The sequence below is a fragment of the Haliaeetus albicilla genome, chromosome 5 (genome assembly GCF_947461875.1).
Source record: "Haliaeetus albicilla chromosome 5, bHalAlb1.1, whole genome shotgun sequence".
Lineage (NCBI taxonomy): Eukaryota > Metazoa > Chordata > Aves > Accipitriformes > Accipitridae > Haliaeetus > Haliaeetus albicilla.
The window spans coordinates 25,467,142-25,487,101 of NC_091487.1; the positions used below are offsets into that span (position 1 = coordinate 25,467,142).

Genomic DNA, 19,960 nt, shown 5'->3' on the forward strand with positions numbered 1-19,960 from the left:
GGTGATAGGTGAATGAGCCAGATAGCAGGTGAAATTTATGGCATATACAGTTGCGCACACTGTGAGGAAACCATTTTCTCAGCATTTTGCCTAGTTTTAAATTAAAGGTACCAGAATATTTGGAGAAAGACCCGATTGCCACTGGATCACTTACGGGAAGCTCACCTTTGTAAATTAGGCACCTTTGAACAGAAAGCAAATGCCAGGATGCATGAGGAATGAAATGCTGAACACTATGTGGAGCTTTGTACCGCCATTACAGGAACCAAAGATCTGCCCTTATCTGAAAGAGTATTGGTGACCCCATCTTAAAAATTATAATGAACTGCTTAAAGGGGCTTGGAGATAAGCCCATGAGAACAGTTAGAGACATGCAAAAGTGTCTCTGCACCACAGCAGAAATGCAGTTATTGTTTATTTATTCTACAGCTAAAGCCCCTTAGTATGCATAAGACTTTGTAGACAAATAGGACAGGTCTGTGCCTGAGGAGTTTGCCTTCTGAGCAAGACAGAGCACAGCGAAGGGAAGCAAACCAAAAGAAGTGTGTTGCTACATGTGCAGAGCAGCGAGGCAGCGGGAGGCTGAGAGAGCCACTGGAAAGGAGAGGTCAGGGTCAAGGGTGCCACCAGAGCCCTCCCAGGGTATGCACTTACCTTGCAGTAAGGCAGGCCCCTCTGGCGTTGCTGTGCCGAGGGAAAGCTTCTTGTTGCATTATCTATGAGGTGTGACCTGTCTGCTTACAACTGCGGTCCTGTAGGAAATATCCTCCAGACTCCACAGACTGTTTTCACTGGCTTCTTTTTCCACATATGCAGCTGCTTTTACGGCAGCTCCGTATTTGTGTGCACGGAAAAGCAGCTGGATTGCACAAACAGCGAAAAAAATTCAAGGAATATTTGAATTCAGAACCAAATTTTGGGGGCATCTGTGTTGCGATGCTTTACTATTCATGCATTCAAGATTTATTTGTGCAAATGAATTTTAAGTCTAATTCCAAACGTGAAAACGGTGGAATTGCACATTTCATTGTAAAATTCATGCTAAGTTACCAAACATGGTACAAAATTGATATCATTTGATATATGTAATTAGCCAGCACATCAGTACACCTAGAAATGTTCATCAAATAGACTAATCATTTTGAGTGGTGAAAATCTTGAGTATTTCCTAATCCAGTTGCAGCTAATTTCAGAACAGAAGAAAATAATATTAATAGAATATGTTTTTGTTGCATATTACTTGCTCGGTTCTCGCATTATGTATGCAAATCAGGTAATTTTGTACCTAATTGCCTGATTTGCATGCATAAATGTAGGTTGCACATGTGCAAATGATTTCATTCAAATTTAGTGTATGCCTAATATGTAGAGTGGCTGAAAACTTGAATCTATGTAGCTGAATCTCTCAGAATTTTCACTTAAGGAAAAAGCAAAATTTGTCACCAATTTTGGAGGGAAGATGAAGTAGGTGGGCTTCTTTGGATGATTTTGCAGGGGCAACAACCCTGGAGCCGTGCATTTTTCTTGAGAAACGAGCAATGATATTAATGCCCAGAGAGATAAGTAGGTAAAAGGGATCCTGTTGCTTTAAATGCCATAAGAAAATCGCAGAAAAATGTGACACTTGCCAAGTGGAAAAAGACAGAGTCACTGAGAAGGAAATGTGGCTTTCAAAGTCTAAGATGGTTTAACAGACATTGAAACCTAAGATGAAAAGTGTAAAAATACAATACCAAAATCTAAGTGCATTAAAAATTCTTTCAGGTAATTTCATGGCTATGAAGGGAACTGGACTGACAGTTCTTGTGAATGAAGTTAGGTGACCTTAGGAGAAAGAGACCATGGGCAAGGGATAGAAAAGCTTCATTTGTTGTGCCATGTCATGCATTTCACCTCTGGTCTGGAAGAGAAGGAAGATCTGGACCTGGAAGATTAGCAGAAAAAGAAAAAATCTGGCTCAAGAGCCTGTTTCGTTATGGGTCTCTGTGAGGAGCTCCCAGTACTGGGATTGGATGCGTTGTCACCAGCAGTTTTCATAACGATTTGGAAGGGCAGGAAGTGTCCCTGAGGAAGGGAACTAAAATTACCAACAGTATTTTTTACTGTGGCATCAGCTGTAGTCTAATAAACAGTGGTAGGCTGTTTTCTCCCTATTACTCAGAACTCCTCTGCAAGCTTTATTTGCATACACACGGGTGACAAATACTACTAAAATAAGCATGTAGAAAAATTAGAAGCAATTTGGAGGCACATACGGACTCACAGTTCCAAATTCTTATTCACACTAGTATGAAGTGTAAGGAGGGTCAAAACAGGTATGGTATATGCTCCTTCCAAGGTTCCTTCATGCTGGCAAGAACTGCAAAGAGTTATGGGTGTAAATTAGAATTTGGCACAAAATACCTTTCTGTCCATCTAAGGGCAGGTTTGTCATAGCGCTGCTGACATGAGTATGATATCAGATGATTTCTGACCAACATAGATTTGCTAGTAAGAATTTCTAGTGTCAATGTGTTTATAATGGCAAACCCGTGCTTTTCTTGGAATAGGTTATTTTACTTGAGAAAGGGAGACGAGCTGGAGTAAATTTTACTTTCTATAGGAAGATGCAGCGGCAGGCAGGGAGGGGAAGGTAAGGAGGCTTGCAAAGCAGTTTTGCATGGTGTGACTGAAGCCTATGCACTGCGTGAGGAGCCATGGGAGAGCCGGCGCCACAGCCCCTTTAGTCCCCTCACCTAGTGAGCCTGCTTCTGATACCGCAGAAGCATGGCTTGCCTGTATAAGCTCTGACTACATTTGTAGTGCTTTTCCAGGTTACCTGCCCTGGAGAAGTGCTCCCTAATACAGACTTGACTTTGAGCTCCTTTTTTTTGCTTACAAAACAGTTTTGATGTAAATGAGAATCAAACTCACTTTTTTCCTCCTGTTCTATCAGTGGGAGAGAGAACACCACTTGACTAACACTGTCTTGCCTCTTTGTTTGTGTGCTAACCTCATCAGAGCAGCACATGCAGAGCTCTGTACAAAATAAATAAACCCAAACCCTGGGCTGTATTCCCAGCTCACTCTCTGAATGTTTAGCTAAAGCACAACTTCTGTTAGATTGGAGAGATGCTCTGTTATTTGACTAAATACTGTTATTTCTACTTATTTTCATTCCATCATACAGTAAAAGACACTTTCTATTTTCCAGTTTTTCAGTAGGAGTGAAAAGCATGCCTGATAGTCTTGGAGATTGAAGGTTTCTTGTTTTTCACAGAATGTATATAGCTTGGGTAATACTAACTTCCTCCTCTCGACAGCTTCCCGTTCCTCCCCAGTTTAGTGTTCAGGATTGATTCCATTCTTGATCTCTTTCCTGAGGTTTTTCGTTTGGGTGTTTTCTGCAATTGAGGCAATTACTGCCTGTTGCAATGCAGGGTTTTGTGGTGGGCAGCAGTTCTGTGAAACTGAACTGAAACTGCAAGTCCATCTCAGCAGTGCAGAGCATACAGAACAGGCACCGTACTTCAGCGGCCACTAGCCCAGACAGAATTCAGATCTGGGGGAAGGGGAGAGAGTGGGCACATCACATACCTGGTTACCTGAACCATCGCTTTCCACAAAGCAAGGTCCCCATGAAGGGGGTGACACCGTAACTGTACTAGAACAGGACAAACTCATACCAGAATCCCAGAGGGGGAAAAGCATTTGCATTGTTCATCTTTTTGTTGTCGCCTTGGAGATTACTTTAGTTTCTTGACTCAGATCTTCCATTGGTTCATAATACCTTTTTGCAGAGAGATACAGCTTTCTCCTGGTTGCCTTTTTCCCTCTTTTTTGTAATCCCTGGTTGGCAGCTAAAGCGGTCTAACATTTCTATATAACTGATAAGAGAAATGATTGCCAAGGAGAAAGTTGTTTCTTGAGTACATCCCTCCCCTTGGGTTAAATATAGGTTGCAGCATCCCAATATAATGACAAGATTGGAAAGCATTTATGCGCTGGTGTAGTTTCTGCTTTGTAGTAACGGAGTAAAACATTCACAGTTGTGAAAATCATACCTGCAAAGACAAGTTTAGTCAGCCTCCGCCTTACTGTATTCAGTCCATACGGTAACGTATTTCCTATTTAAACCAAATCCTCTGGCCTTTGTGTTTTATTGCCTTGTGATGTGCTATTGGCTACAGCATACTGGTTTATTATCTTACCATGTGCACTGCGGTACTCACATTGGTTTTGTACTGCAGGATTGCACAGGGTGCTGGACCAGGAATGTCCCATCCTTTGGATTATAAAATACGAAAGCAAATCTGGAGAGGTTTTACTGCTACGTAAAATTAGATCTGTATTGTATTGTTGTCGCCAAAGATACTTGATTTAGAGCACGTTTGCAGTTGCCATAAATGCTTTGCTTTGTAACCTGAAATCATCTGTATCTCTAGGATGAAAATCTTCAGCTTCAGAAAGTGGTTAAAATTCAAACTGTAAAATAAAGCCTGAGAAACATTTAGCCTTTCTAATCCAAACACAATCTCCATATCTTTTCTGCATATGCACATGTATGCACATGCATTCCCAATCTTGCATATACATTCACAAGGTCACACATTCACAAGCTCGCATACACATTCACAGGCGCTCTCACACAGAGAATGTGTTCTGCAGTATAGCTGGTACACTGGGTATTTTTGAAGACAGAACAAGATGACTGTAAATTGACACTTCCACCCACTAATGAAAAAAAGCCAAGAAAACCTCAGTGGAGAATGAGTTTTATAATTAATGCTGAACAATTTTCATTGACAAAGCAAAAAGAAGCAAGTGGATGGCTGATTTAAATGTTGAATGATTAATGCACAGAGAGGCGGCTGAGGAAAAAGACAAATTCAGGAGCAACTATGGAAATTTATGTATGAGAGAGTCAGCACCATATTCTGATCTCAGTTACACAGTTGTAAATCTGTTATCTTAATGGCAGTATTCAGCTTTCATATTTGCATAGCATAAGTGAAAATAGAATTTAACCCAGAATGCGTTTGTGATTGTGTATTTGCGTGACTGAAAGGGAAGAGATGTGTATGTTTGCATGTGATAAACTGCAAATGCATGAGACTTTTTGTATCTCTTGGTGAGAAATGTAGAGAATGAATGTGTGTGTGATTGTGTACGTGCGTGCCAGTTGTGGGGCTGTCTGACAGTGAGTGGGAGGGTGAGAACGTGTTTGTTCCTAGACTCCCTGGTTGAGTGAAAATGGCTCCTGGAAATGCCGTTTCAGATTAGAGAGCGACGGCTGGAGAGGTGGAGATTTCATTACCTTCCTCTTTGTGTGGTGTTTTAGAGCTGGTAATGTAAAAGCAGAGCTATAAATAATCCAGTCACACCTGTGGTGTCCTCGAGATTTATAGTGCCTGCTAATGCCAGAATCTTTGGGGTGTTTCACTATGCAAAGCAAAATGAGAAATAATCACCCCTCAAACACCAAGGCAATGCAGACCCCACCTGTCTTTTCTGATGTGCCAGGAAAGGAGAGATTCTCCTTCCTACCAGAAGCCCAGGTTTATTCTGAATTTGTGTGTAATGCCAATCACCACGTACAGTGCTCTCTCTTGTCCTTGCCTTGAGGGTTGGGGCTGATCACCACCTGCCTTGGGTGCGTGTGCTGGGAGAGGAGGGTGTAGAGGTCACAGGCAGTAGTTTGCTGTGTGCAAGCTTTTGAGATGCAGGGGCTGTATTTTTAGCTGCTCCAGATTCTCTCCTGGCTGGGATATGATGCTGAGGAGTTTATTGCTGTAAGGATGTGCCTAGAATACCAGGCAGCCTCAGAAATTTACTGTGCCGCAGAGCCCTGACTCAGTGCTGCTCTGTGACTTTCCTGTGTTGCTTCCACGCTGGAAAGAGAGAAAAAATGGTTCCTTATGTTCCCGGCTGCTGCTGGCGCTGGAGGGACAGCTGCTGTGATTTAGTGAGAAGCCCTGTTGCAGGGAAGGACAGCAGCTCTAGATCTGGCTAAACTGTAGTTTGCTTAGTGAATCTGCCCTCAGATTTCTTCTCAAATATTACTCTAGATTTTTGTCTGAACAGTAGCAATAAACATACGCTGCCTTTCATTTCTGCATTTCCCAAGCATGTCTATAATGCCCTGCAAGTAGTTTTTTGCTGCTGTACACGCTAAATGCTTCCAAAATGCTAGGGACATTTCACAGGTAGTTTCTCTGTGTGGCATTTCAGGGGAGGACGTGGAGAGACGGCCATGGGTGGATTTCTGTACACCTGACTGCAAGGAAGGTGGACAGCCAGCATCCCTGCAGCCAGAGGGGTGAGAATTCGCTAGGGATACTCCCTGTGGTGAGTCCTGTAGAAAATGAAATTACATTTGTGGTTCTTCTGTCCCACTGGTGCAGGTGCACCTGCAGGTTTGAAATGGTGTTTTCTACCCCAAAACCCACTTGAATTGTGAGACCCAGTACATTTGCAAAGTAAATTTCTATATATGAAAGATCAGCAGCTGACTTATTGACAATCTAAACCCTGAGGAGCCTAGCTTGCCCCTTATGACTCTGGTGAAACAGCATAAACGCTAGATGAAGGAAGATGATTTGTACCGTCAGATTTTTTAGGAATGAGAAATGAGTATGAGATATGCTGAAGAGACCTAGCAGGACACTCGCACTCCGTCTGCTTGAGAAACATGGTGAGACCCCATGTATTCTCCTGGGGTTTGGCTGTATCGTACTCCTCAAGGAGCGGGCTGTTCTCTATCACTGCCCGAGGGAGGCTGGCAACAAGGAGCCGAAGCCCGTCTGCTCTTGCTCGATGCCGAGCTCTGGTCGAGGCTCCCTGCTGCCCCCTTGTTGCTGGAAATAACACTGGAAATACGACGGACTACCGTTTTCACATTGCGATGTGAGAGCTTTGACTAATATCCTCACATTTGGGGGAAAATCGTAGACCTCACATAGGAATGTCTGTCTCATTGCTGTGGTATCCGGAATAATAAATACAGCAATCGCAGCTGTAACGCCTAGTGCTTGTCTGAACTGCTACATTCTCAGAAGCACAAACATGAATGAAGGGCAAGCTATATAGAGAGGCGAGGTTTGTAGGCAGAGGCAGTATCTTTTTTCAACTTTTTAGTCTTGCGAAACACAGACAAGCTTTCAGCCATACAAGCTCTCCCATCACACGCTTACTTTTCTTGTGTGCTTAGGTCACCACAGCTACAAAAACCTACTGCTCTAGTAAATGCTAGAAAGTGAAGCTGCAGTGACAAGAGTGTTTCCTTTCGAAAGCAGCCCTGGCAAATGCCACACGCACAAAGCTTGGAGCAGCTCTATGCGAGTACGGAATAGCTTGCATTTTAATTTTGTTATTTATTCTTTACTTTCCTTGGGTCACTAGTGCTCAAAAGTTGTTGCCATCCACATTGTATACAGGAAATCTATTCAAAATTATTTTAGTGTCTCACAGCTCAGTTCCTGCTTGGTTTGCTGGTTGGTTTCTCTTCTGAAAATAATAATCAAATTGGATTCTAAATTGCTCCTTGTTTGCAAAGGCCAGTGGCTATGAATGGGATACGGAGAATGAACTCTACTCTGTCCAGTCATGAATGGTAGCCAGGTCAGAGCTGAGCCGCATTGGCAGGAGGCAGTGATGTGGGAAGCTTGCCCTGCCATTATCTATTCTGTAGACAAGCAGCGGATTTAATTCTCAGAGGATCTCAAGCCTATAATAAAATCTCAATGGGAGTAAAAAATCCTGACCCAGAAGGCGGTGGCATGTTCTACTTGTCCTCCATCGTCATGAGTGTAAGTGTGGCTCTGCATCAAGGGAGCTGCGTGACAATTTTGTGGAGCCTGGGTAGCAGAAGAAACCCATCCCCCAGTGTTCTGCTGGAGTCTCTGTGAGGTGGGTATTTATACTGCTAGTGAAAAACAGAAGGAAAAATGAGAGTGTCTCTAACACATGTAATCTGCAGAAAAAATAACACATTTGCATGTCTGTTTTAAGCAAGGAATCTTTGCTGCTAAGGGAATAGTGGTGTGCATGCCTTTTTCCCTCTTGCATGCTGTTTTCTAGGCCCACATCCGTGGACATGCATTGAAAATCTGGCATTTTTCTTGAGCTGGCATCGCTGGGTGACCTCATGCACCTACTTGTCATCTCAGCAGTTTCAGCTTCAGTGTTCCTCCTTAGATTCATTAAGAAAATATTTACTATCAGAAGAAAGGAAGGCGCCCTGTGGCCTGCTGTGCTCCCCACAGCCAGGCCAGTAAAAACAGAGCCCCAGAGTGCTTTCCGAGGGTGCAAGGGTGATTTCAGGGCACTTCTGTCCCCTTGGAAACAGGAGAAATGGGTCACAACTACAAAAAGTGACCAAACCCCAATCAGGTGACCTTCTGCATTTGAGGATGTTTAGCAGGATGTTTGCAAGGTGATTCACTTAAAATCTTGATTTTTTTAATAAATCACCACTTTTAGAGGATTCTGGGAGGCTGAGGGGAAAATCTGCTTTCCCTTTAGTTTGGGGGTTTGTGGGTTTTTGCCCTAGAAGTCTCTTTTTAATCACACATGCACAAGCTTGTTATCAGAAAAGCTGCTGGGGACTCCTGAACCTTTTAGCACTGATGTTGTATGTGCCTGGTTTTTTGTAAAGGAAAACGAAATGGAAGCTATTATCTGAGGGGAGCTTTCATCATAGCGGTGAGGCTGGGTGCTGCTCAAATATACTAACACAAAATGTGAGACAAATGTTGCCTCCTCCAAGCCAGCTTCAGACCTCAGCAGTGAGAGCTTTCCACTAATCTGGCTGTTCACAGCCCCCGCTCCGGCATCCATCTTGGGGTTTGCGGGATGCAGTTTCCCTTCCCGTCCCTCGGTCCGATCGGGCAGGAGCAGCATGTATTCCTCTGCCTCCAACCCCGTCCCCGAGCTGCACTGACATCTCGCTTTGCCCCCCCCCCCCGCCTCTCCCAGCCCAGCCGGGAGGCTGGGAGGATGATTTAGAGAGCACAAGGGGGCCTGGAGCCAGGGAGTCACCCTGCTGCTGTGCGGGGAAAGCTAAATTTGGGAAGCGGGATTTCTCCTGTATCGCCAGGCCTGGGTGGGCAGCACCGTCTCCCCGTGACTCTGCAAAGCAAATTACCTCAGTAGCGTGAGCTCGCCGGCTCTTCCTCCCCTCTCCCTCCCCTCCCAGCGAAAAAAGCCACCGAGCGCGGCAGCAGGAGCTGATTCAGGCCACCGGTGCTCGGTCCCTTCAGAAAATGGGGCTGGGAGGGATGATGGAGGAGGGGCTGCAGAGCAGAGCGTGCTGCTGACCTGCTGAATTATGACTTTAATGCAGTCGCTTTAATAACTTGCTGTAGCTCCAACCACCAGATGCAATTTATGGCAAAGCAGGCGCCCAGGCATTTTTCTTTCTATGAAGACTAAGCAGATCTCTGATTACCACCCCCTCCCCCCAACCCATTACCTTCCCCCGCTTGCTCTGCTAATGGAAAAATGTTATGTGTCTGTGTGCTTTTTCCCCAAGCTCTGTTTTCAGGAAATGGTGGAGAATGAGAAACTAACACACGTGCACACACACGCGTTTGCGGGAAAGATGGCTTTTACTCTCCATTCTTCAACCACGCAAAATTCCTCCTGCTAGCAGAATTGCTGGTCCTTTTTCTAAAACCTTACAACTTCAGCCAGAAGCGAGGCAAATTCCAGGACTGATTTGTAGGGAAAAAGAAAGACCCTCTTCCTCCATCTGACCAAAATCGTCTCAAGTCTGAGTGATTTCACTGCATAATGCAAACCCCACTGCCTCTCAGATCTCCCTGCTGTAAGGAGGGCTTGAATACAACCCCCAAACAAACAAACAAAGCCAAACCTGGGAATGATGAATAGGCAAACCGAATTCAAGTTTTAATTTTGTATATGATGGTTGTATACAATAGATGGGTGCGTTAAAAAAGCAATGCACAGATAGGCAGGCAGATACCCTGCCAGTTCTCCTATTTTAAAGACCCATTCATTTTCCATCTAAGGGAAGAATTCTTCCTCCCACTCTCCTCCTCTCTCTCCTTTTCTGTGATTTGCATGATCATTTGCTACATATATTATGAATTACTGTTTACCTTAGTCCACGGCTTCAAAGCAATTTCCCAAATAAATTTCACTGGATCAATAAACTCTGATTCTGTTTTCTTTTCTAAATTGAGGGAAAGAAAAATAGTAGGGAGAAGTAAATGTTTTCATTTTAGCCAAATGGAACAAAAATTTGAGTTAAACAGATGTGCCCATTTCTGAATTCTGAGGGCTCACACAGAAGCCCTGTGATTCAACTGTTTTGTATCTTATTTTTGCCTTCCCTTTCTGGAAAAAAAAAAGTATATTTGGAACTGCAGCCCTGAAAAATGGCATGTACTGCTTTGAACCCGTTGAAAGGGTGTCCATACAAGGCATCGCGGATCAGTCCTTCGTGACTGTTAAATATTTAACAGCAAGGCAAATTCCTCCTAGGTTACAGCAAGTACAGTTTGCAATGACCTGCCTCTGCGCTTTCAAAAATGAGTAGCAGGCTCCTGCAAAACGTCCAGCCCCTCATTCAGCTAGCATAGCGTTTTCCTCTCAAGCTTTGAGATAGGTAGATTAATATGTAGTATACACTGCTAATTTCTTAGTAAAGAAATAGCAACATATGGGAGCATTCAAGTTCCAGAGAGAAGAGTATAAATTGGACGTTTCCATGTGAATTGGGTCTGATGTGTCTTGTCTAGCTGTGTTTACAGTGACCTGCCCTCAGCCTGCACTGGGATCACATTACTGTCTCCAGTACCTCGAGATGCACCTGCATGCACACGCTCAACCAAGCAGGTATTTCTTTTAGGTGTAATGAGTTGTCTTTGAACAACTGAATTTATCTCTGCTGACTACAGAGGGAGCTGAGACCAGATTCCTGACTTTGGGAGGGTTAGAGTTAGGTGAAATGAATCTTTGCTCAAGCATTCAACCACAGCTCCTTGGCTTGTGCCGTTAGCTTCCTGAATTCCCAGATGATCTCGCCACCACAGCTTAGCCAGGCCCGGAACAGCTTATTTTCTCAGAAGGGATGAGATGAGATGCAGTTAGTTCAGCGAAGCCATTGGCATTTCAAAATTGTATGTAAAAGCATGTATTTGTACTCTTGTTTTTCAAAGGATGCCGTAAATATGCTTAATACTTAACAGGCTTAAAGCACTCTCTCCAGTTGTGATCATTTTAAAAAATCCTATGCAAATTTTTATAAAGCCCAATGAAAAGCACCCATCCAATGATCTGTGAGTCAGTAGTACATGCACACATCAGAAAGCAGATGCCGTAATTTATGCTTGCTGCCCACGGGGCAGTACCTAGTCCAGGTATTGTTCCAAAGGGAGCAAGGTGCCTTTAGGCCCTGGAGAGCTGGCTCTGGCCGAGGGGACGAGGGGACGGTGCCATGGCTGTGCCGGCTGTGGAGCCACTTCGTGTTGCTGATTTGCCCGGGGTGGCTGTGCAAGAGCTGAGTCTGAGGCTAGAAATTCGGGGAGTTATTATGTCACCGCGAAAGTGTGGAGATTATTAATGGCGGCGGCTTGCGACTACAGGTATGCTTTGTGACAGTAGAGCTCATTCTGGAGGCTCCTCTGATTCTGCTATGTTTTTCTTTTTTGAACCTGGCCTTTGATTAAAAATGCCTCGCTTCTAGCTCACATTGCCTTTTAAATGGCTCTGCAAAGCCCTCTCGCGGTTCCCAGCTCACATCAGAAGCAGGCTGGAAGTGTTTCACTGCAGAATAAACATATGGGCTGTAAATCCTGTGATTCAGAAGATTCGCCTGCAATATTCCTCTCCGCTGTTGCCATAGGTAACCGGGCTCTGCAAAACACCATTTACCCTGGAATGCAAGGAGACGCGGAGCTCAGCAAGGGCGCTCCGGTTAACCCTTTCCTAGCAAAAAAAATCCCTCTGGTGATCCCAGCAGAAAGTGCTCCTCGCTCTTATGCGTGTAGAGTCACACACAGATAAACCCGCAGCATGTAAATGTAAGGCAAACTATCAAAACGCTCGCACGAACCCCAGGTGTATATAGGCACATCCACTCTGCGGGAATGGTGGGTTTCTTCTCATAACCCCAGAGCGGGGCAGACACTGAACATGTCGGGGTGCTCTGGTTTTGTGACTGCTGACTCACCAGAGCTGTGTGGCTCACTGCCCTCTTTCCTGAGCCCCGGGGAATGGGTTAAACTTCTGTAGTGGCAGCAGATAAAAGAAGGCAACTGAATCAGGCTGACCTCGCCTGCGGTCCAAATCCAAGGTTTGTGGAGTGGTATTTGTCGAATTACTTAAGACAGGACCTTAGAGAGGAAGACTTGAGTTCACAGTCACCACAGAGGTTTTCTTTGTAGCTGGCAGGGGATCCCTAAGGTTTACAAGGTTTTGCCAATGCTATCTAACGGAGACCTATCAAGTCAGACACCGAGTGCAAGACTAACACGTTGTTTCCTGCCTCACACTATTTTGCAGCCGAGGCACTCTTAACGTCTCCTAATGGCCTGTCTTCTTCTCCATCACCTGAGGCACTGAATGTGGACAATCACTAGTTATCTTCATGGGCTGTGCCTGGTTCGGGGTGTGGAGAGAGTCCATGATGCTGTGCTTCAGCCAGAGGATGTGCAGGCACAAGACCCCTTGTGCTCTAAGGGGTCTTGCTAAAAGGCAGACCCAGGGTCCCAGTATAGTGCTAAAGTCCCTCCTCCTTTATGGACCCTGTCACCGTCAGAGGCCTTGGAGCTGTCTCATGCACTGGAGAAGACACCTGGGGGTTCTGGATGTATCTGTGTTATACATTCAAACTGAAACCATACTCAATGCACATGTATTATCCGTGTGTAAATATCCATATAAGCATCTGACATGTACATTTGTGTCACCAAACTGTGTGTTACACAGAACATGTGGGATTCATTCATTGGGTACGGTCGTATAAATGTCACTCTACAACAAATTAAACAGATGGGAACAGAGTTCAAGATGAGCTGAATTTGCATTTGCTGCACCTTAGGAGAATGGGCAGAAAGTGGCCCCCAATTTACTTTTTGACTCCTCTAATTCTGACCTACTGTGGGCTAATATAGATCTCAGCACAGCGGAAGGAGCCGAAGTGATGTACTACGTCTGAACAGTGTTTGTTGCCGCAGTCCCAGCAGCAATGCTGCCCAGAGAGCAGGTAGCAGCATATGCTCTGCCTTCGCCCTTCTTCCCGCATGGAGCTGAGAAGGATGTGTGTGTGACGAGTAAATGCATAGCCCTGAGTTCAGGCAATGGTTAATTTAAACGGCAGAGGAGCTGCAGGTGAGACTGAGGATCTGTCTCATTTCCCAGTTTCACAAATCCTGTTACAAAAACCCTAAATAAGTTTTATTTCAAACCACTGTTGTCTTCTTCTTCATACTCTCCTCTGCAGTTCAATGTGCACACACACCCCCCCAAATTAATATTTCTTTTATAACATAGTAGGGTCACCTACAGATAGGTAAAAATGCAAAATTCCTGCTCTGAAGAGTTAAACACGTCAGTTACTTTTACATCAAAAGTCTGATGAGAATACAGAGAAGTCAGGAAATGTGGATAAGGCTGAAATTACATTCATAAAAGCTCTTGCAGTGGTTGGGAATCACAGCCCATGCATGGACAAGCCTGTATTGAGACTGCTGTAATCCCTGGGCGGAACAGGGGGGAGTGAAGGAGAGGTCAGTGTGCTTCGTGGGATTCTCTGGCATTACTGGGGCAAGGGGAGTTAGTCCCTCTCTGTTATTTGAACAGTGAGCAAGTATTTTTTTAAGGATTTTTCTTTTTTATGTTGCTAGAATAAAAAGGAACAGGCAAGAGAAAATGACCCCCAATCATTAGAGGATTGCTGTCTTTGGAAAAGTGCAAATACAGATTTTGCACAAATTGTTTTCCTGCAGAATCTGTTTTTTTCATGGCTTGTTTCCATGCCACCACAGAGAAGAATGGTGAAGAAAAGGGCTGATGTACAAGGAAGAGGGGCTTTTAAAGGTTCCCAAGAGCTACGGAATGGGTGTTGCTGGTTCAAATTCTCCAAATTGCTGTTACATCAGTCTGGACAGTGGAGATAGATAAACCGTCAGAGAGCCTAAAAGCCATGGAGCAATGCGTGGAAGCACAGTGATATTTATGTGTGCTCTAACTTTTTTGATTTATTTTGCATACTCCCTTGGCATTGCCGGAGCCTCCCTGCAGACCTAACACTTGATCCTCTGTTGTGCTGAGTCCCGGGAGCTGTTGCTGTCTAACTCCTGTGACACTGTGGGTACCTGCTGAGGTGTCAGGGACAGGTTGTGTGGGTGGGGAAAGGGGAGCATCAGGAAGTCAGAAACCAGAAACGGGGGCTGCCTGCGGGGCAGAGCAGAGATATAGCTGGGCCGGTTGCGCCTCAGCCATTACCTGAAGGTCTGAAAACCACTGGAAGCACTGAAGATGCCGAGGCTGGAGCCTGTTCCTTTTCCTGGGTTTATACGACTGCCTTGAGTCAAGGGTATTTAAATGTCAAGTTTTTATGTAGTTCCTAAATTTACTTAGGTTTGGGTGTTCACAGCAGAAGGTTCGTGTCCTTGTGCACTCCTATCTGTGTATTTGAATGATAAATGCCAAGGCTTTCTTTCGGGGCTTGTGTTTTTCCACAGCTGAGGTGACACACTCCCCTTATGTTTGACCTTCCCCCCCCAGAGCTGATACAATTTATTTCTTTTGGAAGGGAAATATCAGAGCCTAAGCAGGCCCAGAGCAATTTTCTTTGAAGGCTGCGTTGGCTGGGACTGCAGAAACAGCGACAAAAGAGGAGATTGTGGAAGAGCGTGCTAGATGGGAGCTCAGGCAGGAAAGGGTTACTGCCTGCACAGCTTTCTCTGTCTGCAGCTCCAGGCAAAACCCAGAGAGAGACAATGATGTCAGCACTACCTCCAGGCCCAGGGCCCCTTGCCTGACAATGTGGGCAATCCAACACATTCCCATCTGCCACAACAAGAGCATTCATGCTCCTATTTCCTGACCTCTTTGGATTAAAACATGTGGAGTTAAATATACATCCAGCCCCATGCTCAAGCACTTGCATTACACCAGAAATAGACTTATGGGAAACTGGCTGCAGCTTTTGCCACCCGACACTTGGGATCTGTGTCAGCGTTGTCATCGAGAAAAGCACACGTTGGTCTGGTCGGGAGATTGTACAGTCATGTACACATAGCTACAATACAGTTCACTTTTGTGCCTTACAATGCTGCATGTATAATCGCGCAATCAGAAAGGAGGGGGGAAGGGGAGCTTGAATAGAAAATGAAGATTAGTCAGAGGCAGTGATTTCAGCCTTTTAACCATATGAAACTTGCTGAGTTTTTTAGTACCGCATAAAAAGTTCTGACAGCAAAGACAGACCTTGGCCGAGCTGGGTGTCTGCACTCAAGGCTGGTGGAAGAGGGAGAGTGTGCAACAGCCTCTGTACGCTGCCATGCCGAGCTGGCAGGCACAGGGAGCACAGCCCTGACAAGGAGAAGCTTTTTGTTTGCTTTACAGTGACGCCGGTCTGGTAGTGCAAAATGCTAGTAATAGAAGGATTTTATTGCTGCTTTCATTCACGATGCCTGGGGGGGTCTGTTGCATGCACATGGTTATTGTGTTGTTTCTTTTTCACGTCTGCGCGCGCTGTGTGTCTGTGGCTGTATGCCCATATGTATCTGTGTGTCTCCATATTTATCTGTCATTCTGTGTCTGCATTGCTCAGTCTTTTTCCTTTTAAGTGTAGGAGTTGCATTTCTTCTGGGCACAGATGAATTTTCCTTTGCTATACGCTAAGGGGAAAGGAAATGCAGGGATAGCTCGCATTTTGTTTACATCTTGCTTGACAAAGGACTTCACAATTCAGAAATACGAATGAATAAGAAAATAAGAGTATTTCTTTTCCTTCCTCTCTCTTTTGTCTGCAGTATTATGTCTTTTCTTCCCAGCCATTTCTTTTATTTTCTATCTTTTCCCCCATCAGACTGCAAACTCTTGCTCCCATAACAAATGTTTTAAATGTAATCTATCCTGCATGTACAGTCAGGCCCCTTTTCATAGCATGTTTCTTGTACACTCTTTTCTTCCTTTTTTTAACTCATAGTGGGCCTCAACATAGCAAATTCCTGTGTCCAGTTGGGTTTAGCACCTCTCCCCCTCATTTGGCCCCTGCCTATAGCACTCAGAATCTCAGAGAGCACAACACAGGGAAGCAGAATAAAAATAAGCTCCCCAAAATCTGTAGTTCCCCAATGGCTCACAAGGGTCTTGGAAGAAGGTTTAGCTGATAAAATTCTAATCGGGTGCTTGGAGGGGTGAGGCCAAATGGTTAATGTAGGATAAAAACGGCAAACCTCTTAATTCTCTTAGTGTTTGGCTTAACCTTGCCTTGACTCTGAAGAGATGGCAGTAAGTAAGGATGAGCTTGTATTAGAAATAGGATTCTCTCTTTCTGCCCAGCCCCTGCCATGCCAGTTCCAGTATTACAGGGCATCAGTGGTACAAACTTCTCTATCAGTTTCTGTTGGTGGAGGTTTGGAACTGTCTCACTTCTCAATCAGTGTAATCAAGGCCAACACCCTGGCATCTTTCCCAAGAGCTTCCTCCCCCCTGTGAAACAGAGAATACTGAAAACCAGTCAGAAAAAGTGGAGCCAGGCTGTAGCAAGCATCGGATTTCACTGGTGGCACAATAAGGAAGCTGCCTCTAGTGTCAGCCACTCTAAATAAGGCATACAGACAAGTTAAAGTGGTAATATGCATAATGTCTGTCATCCAGGTATTTCAGAGCATATAATAAGCTGTGATTAAATCATTAAACTAAAGAACTTCAAAGGGGTCTGTCTGTGCAGACTGAGGATCTACATGCAAGAAATCTCCAGTCCTTTTTCTACCTTGGTACCTGATTTGCCACTGGCCTGTCTGCTTTAAACTAGTCATTTCACACTGATCTTTAATTTTCCCATCAGTAACACCAGGGGTTAATAATACTTAAGCAGAGCAGTGCCTCTTACAGAGTTGTTTTGAAGGAAATGGAGACCCTTATTGAAGGAGTCTCTCTGAGAAGACTCATTTGATAGGAACTTGCGTGCCAGTTTGAAGTTCTTCGGGAGCGAAGTGGAGGAAGCATGTTCAGCATGAGAGCAGCACTGAGCTCCTCAGTGCCCTAAGGCATAAGGGTCTGCAAGCCCTGGGGGAACACAATGTTAAAAACAAGAGCCCTGCATAGTTTTCAGGGACCCTAAATGAGGCTGAGGAACCTAGGAAGAGTTAGGTTTGCAGTTTTGGACTGAGACATATGCAATGCTTACTATCCATTCTTGGTGCCTGATAGATCTCTGCTCTTGTTACTTATCCCAACTTCACACACAAAGTCAATGAAATAGATGAGAACAGAGTATGTCCTGACACCCCATCTCTTGCCATGAGTACCAGACTGGGCACCAAAAATGTGGAGACTGTGTCCCCGAGTTCCCCTGCTTTAATTAGGATCATTATTTTGATGGGGAGCTTTAATTTTTCCATAGAAATCAAGCAGTTTCTTTGTGTTTATGGCTACACATGCATCTAATATGGTTCTCTTACCCCAGACATGAGCAGCCTTGTGAGAAGTGCTCAGCAGCTGGTTTGGAGCAGGGCAGGGGAAGAGAGGAAGCCTGCAAGTCACATCCTCCCGACTGCCTTCCCCCTCACTGATGTGTTCAGTCACACCACCCAAAGGAGCCATTTGGGGAGATTTGAGAATGTATGGAGCAAGTGCTTCTTTTCCTTTACGATCAAGATAAACAAGGGTGTGAGCTGAAGCATTGCTGCTGAGGTGTTCTGTGTATTTCGGTGCCAGCCAGTAGTGGCTGCTGCTTAGGAGATGGATTTATTAAGATTATTAGTAAGTGTTATTTGGAGGTGACTGAAATCGCTGGGTGAACTCCAGAGGATTAGCTTTCCAAAGATAGCAAATGCAAAAAAAAAGCAACCCCAAACAAACAAGCCACCAGTACCAGTTGTGTTTATTTAATAAAGTCTCTGCACAGGATTAGCTCACAAGCATTTGCTTGTTTTTGTGGCTGGAGATATGGGGGATGGGAAGGAGGAACCATCTTAGCATGTAATTCCCCAAGTAAAAGCAAAGCTGCAGCACAGTGTCTGGCCCAGTTCACAGAGTAGGTGACAACCTGCTGTGAGCAGGGCAGGCAGAGGAGGAATCACCTCTTCCTGGATTGCATCGGATTTAGGGAGCCTAGCGTGCAGCAACTCTGATACAGAAATAACCTGAGCAAGGAAGGCTCTGCTCAGAAACCATCATGTCCCTGTATAAAGGGCATGAGAGCCTTAGGCAGGGCGTCATGCTGACCCAAGCCTGAGAAGTGGCTGGGAGAGAGAGCAGCAATCAAAATAGTCATCTCCTATTCTCTAGCGAGGCCGTAAGTGGACCTCAGAGTACTTGTAGACGTGCATTCACCAAGTATCGCTCCCACAAACCATCCCCGTGGGATGGAGGTTGGTGTTACTAACCCCAGATGGCAAACCAGAGGCAGCAAGGGGGTGTCCAAGGTCCCACAGAGAGCAGGCCAGATGGGAACACAGGGAGGGTGGGTAGCAAGAGGGGAAGACAGAATCAGGGGGAAAAAAACATCCCTCAGAGAAAACTGAGGGGGAAAGGGGCTTTAAGGACCAATGTAGCCTATGTTTTAATGTTATTTTGGTGCCCAGATACTGTTCCTAGATGAGTTCCTCCAAAACACTGCTGGCTGGTGGTGTAGAGCAAATGAGTCAGTTCTGTAGTGCAGCTTGGCTGTCCCTGCTTCAGTGCTGCTGCCCGCAAGTGCGGCCATGTGGGAGCTTCCCACTGACCCTTCAGCCTTCCCCAGCACTGCACTACCAGAAGCATGGTCACCCGAAGGAGAAGTATCTTGCGTTGCTCTTCACTGATTCGTTGGGGCTGCTTTGGGAATGGCAGGAGAGACTGAGGGACTCTCTGTTCAAGCCAAGGTACCGAAAAGGGGACCGTGAAGCCTGGTGCCCTTGCAGTTCCCAGTGAAATTGCTTGTTTTCTTTCATGAGAAGCTGCTTGCTTGTCTCCTAAATCCACAGAAGTTGCACTGGCTCCTCTTCCCTCCTTCAGAAAAGTCCCTTATGCAGAGCTGGGCCTGGATTGCTATTGCTTGTGCTTCCCAAGACTTTCCTGGGCACCGCGACAACAGCGGCAGAACTCCTGGATTTTGTAAACCTGTTCAGACAGGAAAAGCCTTTAATTTTACACAGTCACAGAGCAGAATGGGACCTATGAATATAATTTAGCAACCTCATTCCTGGGCCAGGGGAAGGGGACAATGCACTAAACTCTTTTGGAATAAGCTATTACAAGTGGAAAAAGGAAGAGGGAAAGGCTGCAACTCACTCAAGTGGAATAAAAGGGGTGGCAACCCAGCGATGCAGTTTTATTTGGAGTGGACAGAATCATCTGGTAACCTGTGTGCTTAATCCCATGCTGAGATTGAAGGATACGTCAGCAGTAACTAAAATAGAAGCTAAGTGGGAGGTATAGAGCCCTGGATCCAAACTACCCAGCTTTTACAGAAGATGTCTTTTGTGTTCAAATTTGTGTTAACTGAAATCCTTGATTCCTACTATAGAGAAAGTAAGAGAATGTTGGACTAAGATGCAGAAGAAAAGAGAAGAAAAAACGGAAGGAAAAAGAGAGGGAGAAGGAGAAAGAGACTGTAGCATTTCAGGGTCATGTAATTTCCACATGTGAAGCTGATGGTCGAAGAAGCTATTTTCTTTCATAGATAAAATGAAAGTACCCACATTAAAAGAAAAAAGGCAGGGTTTTCCTTTTCCATGAGTTCTTCATGCATAGAGAAACACCCTCCATTCTCAGGAAAGGAAACAAAAGCTAACAT

The 19,960-nt window shown here is 45.0% G+C and overlaps 2 long non-coding RNA genes across 2 annotated transcripts in view; both read left to right on the top strand.

Moving 5' to 3' along the window:
* Positions 1-19,960, top strand: part of LOC138685460 (uncharacterized) — a 182,700-nt gene that overhangs the window by 67,515 nt on the left and 95,225 nt on the right. The window lies entirely within an intron of this gene.
* LOC138685459 (uncharacterized) lies at positions 7,366-18,132 on the top strand. Its single transcript, XR_011324719.1, has 3 exons — positions 7,366-7,887; positions 10,755-10,839; positions 17,648-18,132. It is a non-coding gene; the product is annotated as an uncharacterized lncRNA (long non-coding RNA).